Source organism: Scyliorhinus torazame, chromosome 19, assembly GCF_047496885.1.
Source record: "Scyliorhinus torazame isolate Kashiwa2021f chromosome 19, sScyTor2.1, whole genome shotgun sequence".
NCBI lineage: Eukaryota > Metazoa > Chordata > Chondrichthyes > Carcharhiniformes > Scyliorhinidae > Scyliorhinus > Scyliorhinus torazame.
Window position 1 is genome coordinate 100,621,334 of NC_092725.1, and position 15,146 is coordinate 100,636,479.

The following is a 15,146-nucleotide window of genomic DNA, read 5'->3' on the forward strand; positions in this document are numbered from 1 at the left end:
TCCCTCAACGCCCTATTTAGCCCAGCCGAGTCCACTACCAGGTTCCCATCTCCGTCGACCACCTTATCAATTCCCCTGGCTGCCTCCCTCTTCCTCAACTGCTGTGCCAGCATTCTGCTGGCCTTCTCCCCATATTCATACAGCGTCCCCCTCACCTTTCTAAGCTGCTCCACTGCCTTGCCTGTGGACAGTACCCCAAACTCAGCCTGCAGCCTCTAACGCTCCCTTAACAGTTCCACCCCTGGGGTCACCGCATACCTCCCATCTATCCGTAGGATCTCCTTGATCAGTCGGTCCGTCTCTGCCCTATCCATCCTGTCTCTGAGCTCGGATTGACCTAATACCACCTTCAACTCAATGTTAAATGGCATCTGTTAATCTGTCTTGTGTCGTTTTATTACATTCAGGGTGTTGTCTCAACGAAAGCTGTTATTGGACTGTTCAATCCACACATTTCTTCTGTTTGTTGCCATTTATATTCAGATTCTTGATATTTTTCATCACAGAATATATATAGAGTCTGAAGTGGCATTCTAAACTGGAGGTTCATTGGAACACATCTTGTAGCACTCGCTACATATTCCACATAACAACAGGACAGTAAATCACAGAAGGAAAAGTTGAAACAGCCGACAAAATGTTGGGTGTTTGCAATGTGTACAGAACGAGGAGAGGTTCTGAATTCCGAAAATGACCCGACCACTTGTGATGATTTTATAGTAAATGTTTATTAAGAAATAAAGGTAAAAAATTGCTTCACACAGTAATAATACTTAGCAGTTCCAAAATACTTAATTTAATGATCTTCAGAGCTAACCTTCCCCTTTGCTGTTTAACAAAGGCTTATACAGTAACTCCATTGCTGTGTTAATGTAAGCGAACTTGTGACAATAAAGATTATTAGATTTTGAAATCTATAAAATTCCAGTAACTTTTACCACACTGCCTTTATTTTCTCTTGAGGTATCCTTGGAGTCTGACAGCAAGTGGGTCTTCAGGTTTCAGGAGGTTGTGGCCAGCTATTCCTCCTGTCCGCTGGGAGGTCTAAACAGTTGCCCCCCCCCCCTCCCCTCACCCGCCCGCACCATAGGCTTCAGTATTTCCTTAACTGCATTATTTCCCTTTGTTCTCTCCATTGTTTCTTTGAAACTTTTGTTCTCAGAATTAACTTCATTTTTTTTACTTTAGGTCTTACGATTTAAAAGAAAAAAAACTAACCCTATTTTTACCTACCTACACCATTCCTTTCAACCACAACATTCCATTCAAATCTACTCCTGTAATTGCCTTGTGTAAACATGTTTGAAGCCCCTCTAAGTTTGTTGACATATCAACCACTTCATATTATAAGTTTAGATTCTCACAGTCAGCCTGTTTCTTACTTCAATTACCATACAAAACCCCAACAGTTTAAGAATTGCGACAAGGACATTGCCAACAGAAAAATATTACAATTTCTGTTTTCTTGGCAATATTATATCACTTTCTGTGATGTAACTATTAGAATTAACCCATTAACAACCCAATGTCACATTATACCAGCCCCCCCCCTTACCTCCCAAAGTCTTTGATTTCCATTTCTATATTATGATCAATCAAACAAACCACAACTTTAAACTCTGCTGTGCTGCAGTCTCTCAGACTCTGCTGGGCAGGAGGGGAAAAGGTAGATGAATCAGTTTCACCAGTCAGATTGTCAATTGGATTTGTGGATCTAGCATCTCTGGCAGGTTAGATTGGGTAGCATCCACATGGGAGGTTGCTTCTGTCTGGCAACCAGTGCAGGTCTGTTCCTTCCCACTGTGCGGTGCCCGTGCTCTGTTTGGACGAGGTAGGACCATGGATGTGGTGTTTGCTCAACCACTTGTCCAAAGTGAGCTTGTTCTTGGATCCACCTGGTTGGAGGTCTGGCAGGTTACATTTGTCACCGTTCTACATCTGGCTGGAATGATATTTGTCCTCTTTCTCTTTCACTTTGTCCAAGTCTTCAGCTTGTACTTTTGGAATGACAATGTGGGAGAACAGGGAGGGAGTTCTCAGAACTCTTGGAATGATCACTCTTTCGTCGTAGATTAGTACATCATCAATCACATGGAGGTGTCCTCTTTGTTCATAGTATTGTCCAAGACTGGGATTGTGTAGACTATACACTGGCCATCCTTTGATGCAGCATTCAGACCTGAGCACGCTCTTCAGATTTCCCAGCACCTCCAATATCATTCAGTCGCCGAGTTACTGGTAGAGTTGAAGTTGTTGCCGATGCAAAAGTTTCTAACTCTCCAACAAGGGCTACATTACATTGTCCAGGCCTTGCCACTGGGATAAGGGAAAAAGCATCTGCTTTTTTCCAGGAACATACAGTCTCTGTATCAAACCTCATCATTCTCAGTCTGAGGAATTCTTTGCTAACTCCTTACAATTTAAGCTTCATTCAGGGCTTGTGCTCGGTCTCCATCTTGAAGTCGGGGCCAAGAACATAATCTGCGAACATCTCATAAGCCCATACAGCAGCTAGTGCTTCTTTCACTATCACTGTATATCTGTTTAGTCAGTGAAAGCGATGTATATAGTAAACGGGTCCACACTTTCCATTCATCTGAAACACTACAGCTCCAAGTCCTATCGAAGACACATCTGCGGTAATGATAGTGGGTAGAGCTCTGTGGCATAGCAAATGGAAATATCAGGTGATACCAGCAGCACTCTGATTTTGTCGAAGGACTTCTCTTGTGCTTCCTCGGCATCACCATGTCCTGTCCTGTCATAACAGCTGATGTAGTAGCTCATTAATAACAGCGACGTTGGGGAAGAACTTTCTGAATTGGTTTAGTTTACCCATGAGTCTCTGGAGCTTACTCACAATCTGAGCAGGAAACTTCTTGATTGCTGTTGTTTTCTGCAGATCAACTATGACACTGGATGCATTCACAATATGCCCAAAGAACTTGACAGTCAGCTGTGAGTATTCGCATTTGCTCGAGTGCAAGTCCTGCTTTCAGTCAGCACTGCAGCACAGCTCAGACTCTGGTGTCATGTTCTGAGTGGACCCATAGATCCAGGAGATCATCCACATGACATACGACTCCAGTCCTTCTAGGATACACAACATTATCCTCTGGAAGATTTTCTGGCGCAGTTTGGTAATCTGTTGAAGTAAAACCTCCCAAATGGTGTAATGAAGGTTGCAAGCAACTTATAGCCTCTTCATTGAGCATTGTTGCCAAAACATACCATTTGCATCTAGCTTTGTGAAGGTTGAGCTCTTCAAATTTTGCTAAGCTCTTTATCCACAGAGGACATAAGATGAACTTGCATGGAGCTGCTTTGTTCAGCCGTGTATGGTTCATACAAATTCTGATAGTTCTGTGGAGTTTTGGCACTGGAATCATTCCCGGACATCAGCTTGTTGGTTCTGTCACATATTAAATAACTCCTTGCTTCAACATAGTAAATTTCCTCCTTTACTTTTGGTAGGAATGGCTGAGGAACCTTTCTGGGTGTAAACAGGCACACTGGCTTTGTTTCTGGAGGTAGAGTGGTGTGGTTTGCAGTCTTCATCTTTCCTAGTCCTGCGAAAAGCTGTGGGAATTCAGCTTTGGGTAGATCTTCTCACTTTCCAGTTTTTCTACTCTGAAAACTAGATGCAAGTCGGTACATGCATTCTTGCTCAAAAGTGAACAACTCTGGTTCTGAATCACATATAATGTTTCTGTGATTCCTCTTTCTCTATACTGAAGGGCTGCCTTCAGTTCTCCAATAACCTCAAGTTCTGTTCCTCCTGGTCCATATAGTTTTTTGGATGATGGCTGAAGAGAACTTCTCTCCAACCAGGGTTCAGCATCGGAAAGAACTGAAACTGCTGCCCCTGTGTCTAACTTAAAGTGTGTCTTGATTCCCTCTACTAAGATATCAGCACTCCAGCAGCTTCCACTTGGTCCCTGGATCTCCCCAAGGAAAGGCTCCTCAATATCGTGGATATTATCTACTTCATAGATCTTCCCAGCTTTCAAAGGCATCCCTTTGTGTGTGTTCTTGCTGTGGCACATAATCTGGAAGTGGCCCATCTTGCCGCATAAGTGGCATTGAGCTTCTCTAGCGGGGCAGTTTTCACGTCTGTGTTTTTCCTTGCCACACCAGGTACAGTTAATTGAGGCTGTTAATGAACGCTCTTCCTGTCTCCCCTGCCGTTTTATGAAAGTTTTCCCTTTTCTATACTTGGCATACTCCATGGAATCAGACCCTTTTGAGAACAGTCGCTCCCTGTCCTCTCGAACCATAGACCGATTTGGTTTACTGACCTCAGCTTGTCTGCTCAGTTGGATTGCCTTTTCTAAGGTTAGATCATCTCTTGATTGCAGGTGGTAAGACAAAGCATCATCCAACACTCCCACCACAATTCTGTCTCTGATCATTTCATCTTTCAAGCTACCATATTCACAGTCCTCTGCAAGTCTATACAGGTCATTTATGAATGCATCAACACTTTCCTCTTGACGTTGAATACGTTTGTTAAATTTTGCCCGTTCAGCAATAATATTCTTTCTCAGGTTGAAGTATGTATCAAGTGCTTTGATTACTTCCTCGTAAGTGGCACTTTCCTCATCGATACCCTGCCTCACAAGGATATCATCTGCACAGTCGCCCATCGCATACAACAGTGTGCTGACCTGCTCGCCGCTCGTCTTTGCAGCGAGGCCTGACGCGGTGCGATATCTCGCAAATCTCCGATACCATCTCGGCCATGTTTCTGCTTGATTGAGGCCCGCAACCTTCTCAAAGATTTCCGGCAATGGTATGGACTTCTCCATAACTATTCCTTTAATTGCTGCCACCAAAAAATATTGTTGGGCTAATGCAGAATCTATAACAGTCTGCAGAGGTGTGTAAAGCACAAACTTTCTTGGAGCACAAGTTAACCACAATGGCTACATCTTCCAACTGCACAAAGAGCAGATCAGGTGACGTTACATCACTTCCTGCGATGTATCTATTCAAATTAACCCATTCACAACGAAATATTAATCAAACACATCTCCACCTAACTCTGGTTTCTCTGTGATGTCAAGATAAAATCATCACTTTAAACTTATTTTCTTCTTTTATGTCAAAGTAACTTCACTTTCTATTTCACATTTTCAGGGATTTATTTCAGATGATCAGTTTAAAAAAATTTTTTTTTAGAGTTGCGTGGGTTTAATTTCACTTTGCTTTCTTAAGGTTTTCGTGACCATTCCCGAGTTGTAGTCTTTGTTGTGGAGCCTTTGTGCTGCTGGGGTAAATGTTCAGCCAGGTTGTTTGACCGGAGGGACGGGACGGTCCGTACCCCGGGCACTCCGCCGCAGCTGCTGGTGTTGCCCGGCCTCTGTGCGGCGTGGGAACCAGGGTCAAACCGGAAGTGGAGGTAAGTTGGTTGAGGACGGAGCCGGCTGAGGAAGAACCAGACATAGAGCGGGGAGCAGTTTGGGGACGGACCGGAAGTGCAGACCGGCGGCAGCTGCTTGGAGATGCCGCTGAGCTGAGACGGGAATTAACGCACGGCGGACGGAGCGTTTGAGCCCCGGGGAGGTAGGGGCGACAGCTAGTAGTTGGGGATCATTTAGGGGTAGAATGGCGACAAGGGGAGTACATTGAGAGGGGTATCTAGGGAACTGAGATGGTTAGGGAGAGACCAGGGACTGGGACCAGGGTAACCAGCTCTTATGAAATAAAATAAGGGGCACTGGCCAAGGGAAGGTAGGGGTTGGTGATCTTAAGCCGCCCACAGGCAATCCTAGAAATAAGAGACAAAAAGCATTCCTTAAGGGAGCACAGGGCAATCAGTCAAAATAAGGGACAATCCCTTAAAGCTGGGACAGTTGATCACCCTGGACAGCACTGCGAGCTTATAAACTGAAACCCCAAGGCACTTGACACAAATCTGGCACTGACCTGCCAACAATCTGCTTGCTACTGTCCAAGGAATTGGATCGATTTGGCCTTTATTTCCTGTTTAGAAGAATGAGTGGTGCAGGTTTCCCTATGATATCACCATTCCTTCACTGTCACTTGGTCAAAATCCTGGAACCCTTTCTCAGCAGCACTCTGGGTACCAACAGCACATGAACTGCTGTGGTTCAAGAAGGTGGCTCACCATCACCATCTCAAGGATTTAAAATAATATAAATTTAGAGTATTCAATTAATTTTTTCCCCAATAAAGGCACAATTTAGTGTGGCCAATTCACTTACCCAGCACATCGTTGGGTTGTGGGGGTGAGGCTCATGCAGACATGGGGAGAATGTGCAAACTCCACACGGACAGTGATCCGAGGCCGGGATGGATCCTGGGTCCTCCGATCATCTCAAAGATAATTGGTTAAGGGCAATAAATACTGACCTTGCCTGTGCTGTGCGCGTTCCCTATAAAAAGAAAATGAACCTGTAACTTAAAACATTGACAGGATGGATGTAGAGAAAATATATTGTCAAAAAGCCAAGGGTGTTAGTCGAATACAGTTATCCCAAACTTGTTTTAAACTGTATATAAATCTCTGGTATTATCAGTTGTGTGATTTGCGTTGTCAAGTGTATGGCTATTGGATTTCTCTCATTTATAAATGCTGCTGGAATGCTCCAAATGTGAGAAGGATGAGTGTTCAGGTAACAGTGGACGTAACCTGTGTAGACAAGGAAAACAGAGGTTCGAGCACCTGGAGTAGTTGAGCTCCTTGCAGAATTGTACTGTAATTTTCTGACTGAGCCAAAGGATGTTTATTCGTTGTTACAAAATGAAATGCAACTCCACAGCTTTGAAACTCTTATGTTTTGGCCAGTAAAGGTTGACTATTTTAATTGGGTTTGCTGAATTTATTTTGATAGGTTAGTGCTGTGCCAAAAAATTCAGTGAGAAATTTATACCCATAGTCCTGAGGGTGCACCTGTTCACCATATCAGCTGCAGCTCAGTAGGTAGCCTTGAGTAAGAAGGTCATGGGTTCATAGAATTTACAGTGCAGAAGGAGGCCATTCGGCCCATCAAACCTGCACCGGCCCTTCCAAAGAGCACCCTACTGAAGCCCATGTATCTACTCTATCCCAGTAACCCCCACTTAACATTTTTCTGACACGAAGGGCGATTTGGCATGGCCGATCTACCTAACCCGCACATCTCTGGACTGTGGGAGGAAACCGGAGCACCCGTAGTAAACCCACGCAGACGCTGGGAGAACGTGCAGACTCCACACAGACCGCGACGCAGCCGGGAATCGAACCTGGGACCCTGGAGTTGTGAAGCAACTGTGCTAACCACTATGCTACCGTGTTGCCCACTATGCTACCGTGTTGCCCACAGGTTCAGATCTCACTCCAGAAACCTGACCATGTTAATACCTAGTACTGAGAGAAGGGCTATCTGCTACTTTGCATTGAGTTAAAAAATTTCTAAGGCAGCGCTTCAGAGAAGAGCAATGGTGTTCTCCCTGGTGTCCTGGCCGATAGATATCCCTTAACCAACTTTATTTTATTGAAGAAAAATCAGATTGCTCTTCATGAGAGCTTGCTATGTACAAATTGGCTGTTCCATTTCACCAGAACAAGAAATAGGAGCAGGCAGTACAATAATGGTTATGGAGTTGGTTAGCTCAGTTGGCCGGACAACTGGTTCATGATGCAGAGCGACGCCAATGGCCTAGGCTCAATTCCCATACTGACTGAGGTTATTAATGATGGCCCTGCCATCTAAACCTTGCCCCTTGTCTGGGGAGTGGTGACCCTCAGATTAAATCACCACCAGTCCATTCCCAAAAGGGAAAGAAACCCCATGGTCCTATACGACTGGGGCAATATTTGCAATGATGGCTGATCTTGGGCTTCAAGTCCATTTTCCTGCCAGCTCCCCATATCCCATGATTTTCTGAGGAACCAAAAATCTATCTATTTCAGCTTTAAATGTACAATCCACAATGGGCAACCCACAACCCTCTGGGACAGATAATTCCAAAGATCCTTTTCCTACATTACATTTCCTACATTACACCCATGACTAAACTTCAAAAAAGCACAGACCAATAAACAATAACAACAAGTTGGTTCAGTGTAGCACACTTAATGCAATAAAACATTTCTAAGCAACTCACAGGAGCATTATCAACAAAATTCACCATCAAGCTGCATGAGATATTTGGGCAGGTGATCAAAAGCAGGGTTGAATGGATACATTTGAACGAGTCTCTTAAAAGAGAGGAAGGCAGCACGGTAGCATGGTGGTTAGCACAATTGCTTCACAGCTCCAGGGTCCCAGGTTCGATTCTGGCTTGGGTCACTGTCTGTGTGGAGTCTGCACATCCTCCCCGTGTGTGCGTGGGTTTCCTCCGGGTGCTCCGGTTTCCTCCCACAGTCCAAAGATGTGCAGGTTAGGTGGATTGGCCATGATAAATTGCCCTTAGTGTCCAAAATTGCCCTTAGTGTCGGGTGGGGTTGCTGGGTTATGGGGATAGGGTGGAGGTGTGGACCTTGGGTCGGGTGCTCTTTCCAAGAGCCGGTGCAGACCCGATGGGCCGAATGGCTTCCTTCTGCACTGTAAATTCTATGATAATCTAAGGTTTATGAGTGGGATTCCAGACCTTGGAGCCTCAGCAGATGAAGGCATGGCTGACGGTGGTGCAACAAAAATTGAGGCTGTTCAAGAGGCCAGAATTGGAGGAATCCAGATATTTCAAAGGGGTGTGGGGCTGGGGGAGGTTCGAGTCCATGGAGGGATTTAAAAAAGAGAGTTTATAAAATTAAGGTGTTGCTTAATTGGAAGTCAGTATTGGTCAGAGCACTCGGGAGCGTTGGATGAGCAGTACTTGGTGTGAGTAAGATCATGACTAGCAAAAAGAGTAATAGAAAGATAGACTATCAGAATTCAGATGGGCCAGTTACCTGTGAACCTCAACAGCAGCCAGCCAAAGAGAGTCACACTAGCCTGTAAGTTGCGATTTAAAGATTCAACCTTTGAACATGGTGTTACACAAACAGCATTAATCTGGGGATACAGAATAGCCATTCAGCCCATCGAGTCTGCATCAACCCATTGAAAGAGCACCCTATCTAGGACCACTCCCCCACCCGATCCCTGTAAGCTCACATAACCTTTGTACACTTAAGGGGCAATTTAGCGTGGCCAATCCACCTAATCTGCACATTTTTTAACTGTGGGAGGAAACCGGATCACCCGGGGGAAACCCACGCAGACCCGGAGAGCACCTGCAAACTCTACACAGTCACCCAAGATCGGATTTGAACCCGGGTTTAACCTGAGGCAGCAGTTCTAACTACTGTGTCATCGTGCCCCCCCCTATGATAGCATAACTGGACAAGTATTCCTCAGACCTGGGTTAATGATTCAGAGACATCAATCAAATCCCATTACAACAGCTGCTGAATTTAAATATCGTTGACTAAAAAGCTAGTCTCCGCAATGGTGACTGTGAAACTACCTGATTCTGATAAACCCATCTGGTTCACTAATGTCCTTCAGGGAAGGAGATCTGCCGTCTTTAGCCAGTTTGGCCTACATGTGATTCCAGACCCATAGCAATGTGATTACCATTTAACCTGCCCTCTGAAACACACAAGAAATAGGAGCAGCAGGAAGCCACAAGGCCCATTGCGCCTGCTCCACCAATTAATATGCTCATGGCAGATCTTGGGCTTCATCTCCACTTTCCCACTCGTTCCCCTGGATTCCCTGAGTGACCAAGAATTTGTCTATCCCAGCCTGAACAGTATTCAACAATGAAGCATCCACAAAAATCTGGGGTAGAGAATTCCAAAGGTTCACAAGCTTTTAAGTGAAGACATTTCTCCTTATCTCAGTCCTAAATGATCAACCCCTTATCCTGAGACTGTTCCTTGGTGTTTTATGTTCCTCGACCTTCAGGAAAGATCTCTCTGCATCCATCCTATCAAGTCCCTTCAGAACCTTGTATGTTTCAGATCAGATCATCTCTAAACTCCAGAGAATATAGACCCAATATATTTAGCCTCCCATCATCGAACAGCCCCCTCATCCAAGGGATCAAACTAGTGAGCCTTCACTCTACCGCCTCTAATGAAAGTATATTCCTCCTTAAACATGGAGACCGAAGTGCATACAGTCACATGGCCTAGCAAACCACTCAGTTGTATTAAAACTGCCACAACCTTCACCACTTGGACTGCAGTGATCCAAGAAGGCGGCTGCTTTCCGCCTTCTCAATTTGGGGATGGCCGGTAAATACTGGCCTTGCCGGTGACACCTACATTCCATGAGTAGATACAAAATAAAGCAATGCACATGACCATTAAACTCAAGGATCTCAACATCAAGGCTTGAGTGATCAGCACTCGTAGCTCGTGAAGTTGTACCATTACCGAGGGTGATGCTGCCCCCCTAGCCGCCATGGTGCTCACCAGTCATGGAAGACCTCCGTAGGGCCGGGAGAGACACGGCCGTGAACGTAGTCGCAGAAGAGAGGCAGGTAGTCGGACCTGATGACCACCTCCACTGCGTACTGCATTTTTGTTTGAACTTCATAATATTATCCAAACAGGCATCGAAGTGTGATGACTAGGGGATTTTCACAGTAACTTCATTGGAGTGTTAATGTAAGCCTTCTTGTGACGCTAATAAAGATTATTATTATTCCAGTGATCCAAATTCACAATGTGCTATGGGTCGGTGTTTATCCTTTTTGACCCGTAACCTTTTATTCCCTCAAGTCACTGTCACATGTGACTGATTGACTTTATATCTTTGAACAATGACCGTCCTAGGTGTTGGGTCTTATCATCACACATAAGCAAATTATCCTAAACAGGAATATATTGTCTATATATTAAAGCTGGATTAATCGTTCAAACCTGTGGCTGTGTAACCACCTGACTGGAAAAAGCGACTCACATCAGTTTATCTCCACTTTCGAAATTTGTTTAGTGTCAAAGTAAAGATTTGCAGTTACTTTGGGAATTAACTCCCACATCACTCCCCCAGTGTCTCAGAATATAGAGGAGGATGGATTAAAGCCAAGCCTCAGAAGCAACTCCTTTAGACCAAATTGTCATCAAGCTGTGATTTTAAAAAAAAATATATATATATTTATCCTTGGGATGTGGCCATGATTGGCGAAGCTAACATTTGTTGCCCATCCCTAATTGAAGATGGCGGTGAGCCGCCGCTTCGTACCGCTGCAGTCCATGTGGTGGAGATACATCCACAGTGCTAATAGGGAAGGAGTTCCAGGATTTTGGCCCAGCGACAGTGAGGGAACGGTGATATATTTCCAAGTTCGGGTGGTGAGTGACTTGCAGGTGTTGGTGTTCTCATGCATCTGCTGTCCTTGCCCTTCTATGCAGTAAAGGTCACAGGTTTGGAAGGTGCTGTCTAAGGAGCTTTAGCGAGTTGCTGCAAAGCATCTTGCAGATGGTACGCATTGCTGCCACTGTTTGTCGATGGTGGGAGGAGTAAAAATTGAAGGTGGTGGGTGGAGTGTCTAATCAAGCGGACTGCTTTGTCCTTGATGTGGAGCTCCTTGAGTGTTTTGGAGCTGCACTCATCCAGGCAAGTGGAGAGTATCCCATCACACTCCTGATTTGTGCCTGGTAGATGGTGGATATGTTTTGGGAAGCCAGGAAGTGAATTACCTGCTGCACAATTCTCAGCCTCTGACCTGTTTTTGTAGTCGTAGTATTTTTCTGGCTAGTGGAGTTCAGTTTCTGGTCAATGGTATCCCCTCCAGGATGTTGATAATGGGAGATTTAGTTCATGGTAATGTCACTGAATGTCAAGGGGAGATGATTGAATTCCAATCATCAGCAAACATCCTCACTTCTGACCTTGTATTGGAGGGAAGCAGCTGAAGATGGTTGGATGTAAGGCTTTGCAAATAAGTTGTTCTTAATGTTATTGGCTCTCTTTCTGCATCAACTCCGAGCTTAAAGCATCTTAAAATTAATATGTATGTATCTGATAAGTTGTGAATTGTTTTCACAACATACAATAGCCTGTGGCGATAGAAACTGACATGAACTAAACATGTTTTTAACAAGACTTTCAAACAAAGCATATATTGTAGAAACATTTGTGGCATTCTTAATATTAAGCTAGCAGCATAGTGACACATTCATTTTTTAAAGTAATATTTTATTGAAGTATTTGAAAATGTTTACAACAGTAACATAAACAATGACATTAATATGGTAAAATAAACATCCCCCCCCCCCCCCAGCCCAATCTTCACACACCTCAACCATACAACAACAATCGCCCCCCCCCCCCCCCCAGCCCAATCTTCACACACCTCAACCATACAACAACAATCGCCCCCCCCCCCCCCCGAGAAAGTCGACAAATGGCTGCCACCTCTGGGTGAACCCTAACATTGACCCTCTTAAGAACTCGATTTTCCCGAGACTGAGAAACCCATCCATGTCACTAACCCAGCTCGCTACACTCGGGGTCTTCGAGTCCCTGCACATTAACAAGATCCGTCTCCGGGCTGCCTGTGAGACAAAGGCCAAGACGTTGGCCTCTTTCGCCCCCTGAACTCCTGGATCTTCCAACACTCCAAAGATCGCTACCTCCGGACTCGGCACCACCCGTGTTTTTAGTACCGTGGACATTGCCTTAGCAAAATCTTACCAAAACCCTCTAAGCTTCGGGCATGCCCAAAACATGTGGACATGATTTGCTGGGCTTCCCGCGCACCTCGCACACCTATCCTCAACCCCGAAGAACTTACTCATCCTAGCCGCTGTCATGTGTGCCCGGTGAACTACCTTAAATTGTAAGAGGCTAAGCCTGGCGCATGATGACGATGTATTAACCCTGCTTAGAGCATCTGCCCACAGACCCACCTCTGTCTCTCCTCCTCGCTCGTCCTCCCACTTGCCCTTAAGCTCCTCCACTGGGTTTCCCCCGCCTCCGATAGCTCCTCGTAAATATCCGATACCTTCCCCTCTCCCACCGAGGTACCGGAAACTACTCTATCCTGTATCCCCCGTGGCGGCAGCAGCGGAAAGGCCGGTACCTATTTTCTCAGGAAGTCTCATAGAATTTACAGTGCAGAAGGAGGCCATTTGGCCCATCGAGTACCCTATCCCCATAACCCAGTAACCCGTATTGCTAATTGTGTTTCTCTTAATTTGGCTCTGAAGATGGCGGCCAATATGGTCGCCTTCCTTAATTCTAATTAAGTTTGCTCTAGAGTCGCCAGGTATCTCTCGATACCGCCACAAGATTCAAAACCGAATACTGATCAAAGACCCGATACACCAGTTAGTAAGTTCAAACTCAATGCTCATTTATTTACACACACAGTCAAATATACTCTCAAAACTCTACAACTAAACTATCACTACTGCTAAAGCCTATACTTAGCTTTGGGCGCCCACTCGGTCAGAGGAACAATGGCCGTTGTTCGGTTCTGAGGCTGCTGGGGTCGAACTGGTATGGAATAACAGCTAAGAGCGTCTGTCTCGTAGCGTGCGTTGACCTTGGACTTATTTGTTCTGATGTTGCTGTTGGACAGGTCTCTCCTTGGTGAGCGCCGGAGCTAAGAGAGCGATTCTCTCTTGGGGGATCCTTCTTATACCCAAAAGGGGCTTTGCGCGCTTTTGGGCGGGCCTTGAACTTGGCCCCAATTAATTGGGCCGTTTCCCAATCATTCCTATCGATTTCCTCCAATAGAGGGGTGGGTGCCCTGATGACTGGGCGTGTCCTAGGTGGCCGTTGGCCTGCTTTGTTCTGGTCTCCTCGGGCTCCGGGATGTCTGCCTTGGTATCGTTTACTTAAATGTTACTCTTTTGTCCCCGGGGATAGCTCATTAGTATGGTAATGGTTTTGCAGTTTCGGTCTTGTCTGGGAGCTGCGGCTCCAATCAACAGACAAACCCTGCACCTGCTTGCTTTCTCAGTATTGTCCATTTTCCCTGCAATCTTTGCAAAGTGTCCATTTTGTAATCGGGAAGTGGCCATCCCAGATGGCTACACCCCCTCCTTGTGATCCTCAACGCGAAGAGTGAAGGATCACTTTACTGCGTCGTCTTCGTTCTCTTACCAAGTGGGGCACCCATAAGCACTTCACGGGCTCTACACTGCCCTATCCTATATAACGCAATTTTTACCTAAAATCATTTTACTTACCTACATCAGTATAAAACTCTACGGGGCGCTATGACATTCAGCCATGCATTACAAAATAAAAAACTGGAACCTCTAACTATCCTCAATAACCTATCCTCACTCAAACAATCAACAATAATTCTACAACATTTTAAAATACAAATAGCTGCAAAACAAGTTTCTCTGGCCTGGCAGTCAGGCACAGAGGTTTACATTTCTTTATTGAATAAAACACACATAAAGAGAAGCGGATGCACTTTAATTCACTCAAGGGGTTGGGGGGTTTGGTGAAGTCCGAAAATAGGGGACCTAAACGTGTATAACGGGGTGCGAGAGTGGTCGGCTCTCCTTCACCATTTTCTGAGTCTAAGTGTCTGCATGACACTGCAGAGTATCGCCAGTACTAAGAGTGATTCTACTATGTACGACAGTGAATACCAGGTTATGAACTTGTCACACCAGGTCGGGGTGTCGGTAACTATCTCGGGGTTAACTATCTCTGGGTGTAGTGTATGGTAGGGGTGGAAATCATTCACGGCCTGTTTGGTAGGGGCCAGGGGGGGTAGCGTCCGTGTGCAACTGAAGGGATCCCGCTAAGATCCAGGTGAACATGAAGGTTGTCTTCATCTTTCGGCCTCCTTTTTTCTTCCTCTGGGGTTCCTGAGGTTCCGGAGTTCTATGGGCACAAGCATAATATCTGTTATTATCTTGCTTAAGATCGCATATGTCTGTCTGTCTGTCCTTTGTTGCCAATTACTCATTATAATTGGTCACCATCTGTGACTCCCACATTTTAAAAAAAACCAAATCTTTGGACAAGACATCCGAGAAAAATACTGACACAGTGCGAGCCGTCTCGCAGTCTGTGCGATCTACCATCCTAGTGTTTGAGGATGTAAATGGCATACGGAAGCAACCTAAGGGTTGCCAAAAACAAACAAAAGAATTTTGAATGTAACGAGCCGAAATGGGGTGCGTATGGGCAGCGGCGGGTAAGAAATGGGTGGAATCCCCGGGTAGGACGATG

General features: G+C 45.3%; 1 protein-coding gene across 1 annotated transcript in view; it reads left to right on the forward strand.

Moving 5' to 3' along the window:
• The first annotated feature begins 5,430 nt into the window (after positions 1-5,430).
• Positions 5,431-15,146, forward strand: part of tmtc3 (transmembrane O-mannosyltransferase targeting cadherins 3) — a 104,511-nt gene continuing 94,795 nt past the window's right edge. Inside the window, exon 1 of the mRNA XM_072484931.1 lies at positions 5,431-5,565. The gene's annotated coding sequence lies outside the window, so the exon portion shown is untranslated. The remainder of the gene's footprint in view (positions 5,566-15,146) is intronic.